The sequence below is a fragment of the Lathyrus oleraceus genome, unplaced genomic scaffold (genome assembly GCF_024323335.1).
Source record: "Lathyrus oleraceus cultivar Zhongwan6 unplaced genomic scaffold, CAAS_Psat_ZW6_1.0 chrUn1102, whole genome shotgun sequence".
Taxonomy (NCBI): Eukaryota; Viridiplantae; Streptophyta; class Magnoliopsida; order Fabales; family Fabaceae; genus Lathyrus; species Lathyrus oleraceus.
In genome coordinates, this window is record NW_026113493.1 from 1 (window position 1) to 5,008 (window position 5,008).

Genomic DNA, 5,008 nt, shown 5'->3' on the forward strand with positions numbered 1-5,008 from the left:
CAATATAAATTTCAATTAATTAAATATTCCATATTTTTATTAATTCCTTATTAAATTTAGTTGTTAAAATAAAATCACACTTTTCATATTAGTAGTTTAATTATATATTTTAGTCATATAATCTTTTAAACATAGTATAACTAAATTAATTAATAAAGTTTACAGATAAATAAAAAAAACAGGATTTTATTTTAACTATAACTAAAATTATTAATTAAATCAATAAACAACGGAAAGCATGATTCTATTTTAACGTAAACAAAGGATAAAATAAAATCACATTTAAATTCTCTGATAAATCTCATAGTCCCACTATGCAACAAAATATTGAAAACGCGATGGTGATTTAAATAATTTCACCTTTCTTTTTCACCATTGCATATTTGTCCAACCACGCGCTCGCAAGCAAGTGGCACCGTATTCACACTTTCTTCTTCATTCATTCTCCTTTATCGCATTTTTCAATCACACTATATATACTCATTCTCCTCAATTTTTCAACACTTCTTTTGTCAACTCCACCATCACAAAAAACCTAACCCTCGCGATAAACCTTCTTTCTTCTCTCTCAACCCTAACCCTAGTTTCTTCTTCAGATTCAATTCAATCGAATTCGTTTTCGTGTGTTTGTTTTTTTGGATGAGTTGAATTGAATTGAGTAGATTGTAGATCGAGGAAGGAGAAACGAAGGGGAGGAATTTGGATCCAAATTCGTAATCAGCAACGAACGATGTCTGCTGCTGTGTGCGGAAGCAAGAGATCTTTCTTTGAAGAACTTCCTCCTTCTCCACCGTTATCCAAGAGGCTTCGTTGTTTCTCTGCTACTTCTCCGATTCGTTTTCCTACTCCTTCACTCTTCGACCACTTCGTAATCTCTTCCTTACATGGAACAACAGGTACTTTTTTCTTTCATTTTTTCTTTGATTTTTTGCTTTATATATTTATTGGAAAATCTAAAATGAATTTAGTTTTATATTATCTTATTTTATGTTTAGGTTAATGCCTGGATTTGTTTAGTTCTGCTAATGAATGATCATGATGCTGTTAATTTGAATTTAGGAACTGATTATTTAATATTAACAGTAGTATATAGGTTGAAGATGATTTGTGAAGGATGATATGTTAATTGGATTAACAACTGATTATTTTTTCAGTTGCCGTTTTATTTCTGTATGTTGAATTTGAATTATATATATTTTGATAAAAGTAGGATTCAATTGGATGAGATATATTGTGTTTGGTTGATAGAAGTGAAAATAATCCTTTCTTTTTGTTTGGTTCACGAGAGGGCAAGATACATTTTAATGGAGGGAGGGAAAATGCCACTCCATTGTATAATTTTATGTGATATTTAATGTAAGAATGTTTTGCTTCTGTATTGATATTTTGAGCTTTCAGGTTCTTGAGAGAGCTCTTCAAGAAAGTGACAATGATCTAGATGCTGCCATCAAGAGCCTGAATGAGCTTTACTTGGGAGCTGGGGGGGGAATTATGGAACTGCTGAAGAATCAGAGATGATGTCAGTGGGGATCAAGGTATATGGTTGGTGTTTGCAAGTAAATGTTTGGTTAACTTGGTTGCCTTTGGTGTTTTTCATTTTCTTTCATATTTTGGTGAACAAAGAAGTTGCAATTTTTGGTAATGTTGAAACGATAAGGCCCTGTTTACTTTGAAACACATCTTAGAAAATGTTTTCAAAAGTAAACAGGATCTAAAAACGTCTTTTCCAAAGTTTTCATTCTTCATCCTCTTGCATGTTTACAATTCTGATGAGTGATGACATTTTTTTCCTTTAATTCCATTCATTGGTGACCTCTCTCAGCCTCTCTGCTGTTTCAGTCACGCTGAGTGTCACTCCCTCAGTCCCTCTAACAAATCCTATCTACTTTCTTTATAAAAAAAAAAACAATACATTCATCTTTACTCTCTTTTGTAATCAATCCCATCTACTCTCTTCTTTCACCCACTCACATGCACATTGCATATTCACTCTTCTTTGCTCACATTTTTTCTGTTCAAATTTTCTGTTAACTTTTTTCGGCCCACGAGCACATCCGTAGTATGTTACTATGAATGCCATGATGTCACTTGCAGCACTATAATGTGCAATCATGGAGCGGGTAAGGTCCAACGCGATGATTTTGGCTGGCAAGCCACTTTTAACTGATGCAACGCCCATGAATCATGTCGTTATCAAGTCCCAATCACTCATGTGCTATTAGAGTTTAACGGGTGAAATCCCTCCAATACTCATTATTTTTAACCATTCTATTTTTTAAGGGTATGTCATTTAGTTATATTTTAAGTGACCTAGATTTTGTTATTCTTCACGACTTCTTCTCATTATGTGGTTGTTTCGTGAGACTCTTCTCACTACCCCCAGCTTTGTGCGTGTCTTCTTCTTTTACAATTTTTTCTCCCGTTCTCGTTCTTCTGCATATGAACTGAGAAGGCCTCTGTTTCTCCACTGTTCCTTCTTGTATTTTTGGTTTGCTTCTTTGTTTTTTGGTTTTCTGCGAGAACAATGGCATTACCAACCTCTGATAGTAAATGTTACTTTAAGCCTAGTGGTGACATCCTTTACATGGCTTGGGAATAGAATTTTTTGAAGGACATAAACAATAAAAACACCTGTTACTTTTTTAATATTAATTATCAAGTATGATCATCTTTTTTAATTATGTGTATATTGCTATTTTTTAATATTTATGCATCCTGTTGGGATTATGTTCAGTTTGCATATCTCTGCGCCACCATCTGAGATTTTAACAGCATAGTTTGAATGGATTTTTAAGTGTTGATTATTGGCAGTGAAATCATAAACCAAGATATTGATAGTGACATGTCTTTAAAAAACTTTGCAGGTAAATTGGAAGATGATGTGAATGATTCCGCTTCTGAGAATCAGTCCACTTTGAACAACCTTCCTGCAGATGGAGCAGAATGGATTGACTTTTTTGTTCGAGAAATGATGGTTGCTACCAGTGTTGATGATGCTAGAGTTCGTGCTGCTAGAATGCTGGAGGTTCTAGAGAATCAATCAGTGAACGAGCAAAGGCTGAGGCAACAGATTCTCTTCAGAAGGTATTTAATTATTTATGCTATAGTCATTTATGACTCATCTTAAAATTGTATCGTCTTGTAGATCACAAATGAGTTTCCTTTTTGAAGAGCAAGGATTATTGAACTATCTGTTGGGCAGCAGTGTGTATTTTGAAATTTGTTTCTTTTTGGAACAGTGTACAGTGGTGTGTAATAAGAAGTCTATGTAAATTCTTTAGTTTTACTTGCTTATGTGTCAAGGTAACACTGGATGGAAGACGGCGGAACAAACTTGCTTAGACAATCTATCCTATTAGATCTTTTAATATTTTGTCAGGCATCCTCTTGCTGCTAAATCTTTTACAGCATATTTGTTGATAGCTTTTCAAGAATGTTTTTTTTTTTAATGATCAGAGTACTCAGATTTGTGGTAGTCCGGGCTGTGATTTTTGTGATGCATAGTTGACCCCTATGTGCATGCATGCTCTGATACCCTTATATCTCAGAACCTATTAATGGGTTAGGAATAACTCTTGTATTTTCCCCCTGTTATCCTCAATTGAGTTTTGTCTTAGTTGGTACAAGATGGTTTTGTTTCAGGAAAATTTGATGCTGAAGCAGCAAATTGAAGTGCTGATTAAGGAGAAAAATTCTTTTAAAAATGCATTCAGGATTCAGCACGAACGCCTTTCTGATTATGATAATAAGAATCAAGAATTGCAGCAGTTGAAGCAGTTGGCGTCTCAATACCAGGAACAGATCAGAACTCTTGAGGTCTGATTCAATTTTATCTCTTTTTTTTGCATTTTCAAACAGCTTGCTTTAGTTAAAGGAGTTAATATTTCCTCGTAATTTGGTGTGAATCATTTTAAAGATAGGATTCAGTTAGAAGGGGGAAAAGTGGTGTGACTGCATAGGTATTAGAAACTACTTCCTGATTATAATTTGAGTTTCATGATTGATTCCTGAATCTGAAGCACATTTTGTTCGGATACTAGTAACTAGAAATACATCACTGTCATGTAGTAATCCCAGTGGGGTTGGGACTTGGGAGTTATTTTAGTAAATCTGCCAAATACTATATGTAGGTTTTAAAGTGATTGTTGGGAGGTTCACATTAGTCGGGCTTCTCTTAATCTCCTTCCTTCTGTTGGATACGCAATTCTGCTTTGGCTGAAAACAAGGAGGCGCCAATGCTCAATTATTGCATATGATAAGAAATTAATTTTACCTATAAAATAAATTTTGGTTCCTTGTTCTATTACAAATTATTGAAGTGGTGGATAAAAAAATCTGAACTAAACAACTTTCAAAGTTAGCTCTTGTACATTAAATATTTTTTTCTCATACATGCTGATGAATTCTATGTGATTGTCAACAGATGAATAACTATGCATTGGGAATGCATTTGAGGCAGGCTCAACAGAGCAACGGATTTCAAGGGAATTTCCCACCCGATGTCTTCTAACTAAAATCAATATGTCGGATGTCCTAATAAAGGGGGCAAACAGTTGCATCCAGTTAATTATGTTTTCTGTACTTCATCACGAAAGATTAAGCATTGTCATAGTTTGTGTAGCTTCTATTGCAAGCATCCTTTTTTGTTTCTATAGTTTGAGTGTTTGATCCTATCAACCCGATATAAAACTTGACAGATTTTTATCCATAAGTCATTCCCATGTTTTGCCTTTGTTTTTGTCTATTGAGTTCACACAATGTTCAAGATCAATTTGATATTTTTACTGTTGACTATTGGAAGTTTGTCATGCAGAACTCAAATTTACTAAGATATAGAGCTCGTTTGTTACAATTTTGTTTTTCTTTTTTCATGAATTTTTTATTTTTTTTTAAAGTGAAAAATCAATTTTAAGAGTTTTGTTTGATTGTTTGAAATATGATAATAAAAATCGGTGAAAAATAATAAATATTGTTTTGAATGTGCATTAGTTCTTCAGCACTCAACAAT

At 33.6% G+C, this 5,008-nt stretch overlaps 1 pseudogene; it reads left to right on the plus strand.

The window, feature by feature from the left end:
* The first annotated feature begins 623 nt into the window (after positions 1 to 623).
* On the plus strand, positions 624 to 4,794 carry LOC127115112 (uncharacterized; annotated as a pseudogene).
* The last annotated feature ends 214 nt before the right edge of the window (positions 4,795 to 5,008 follow it).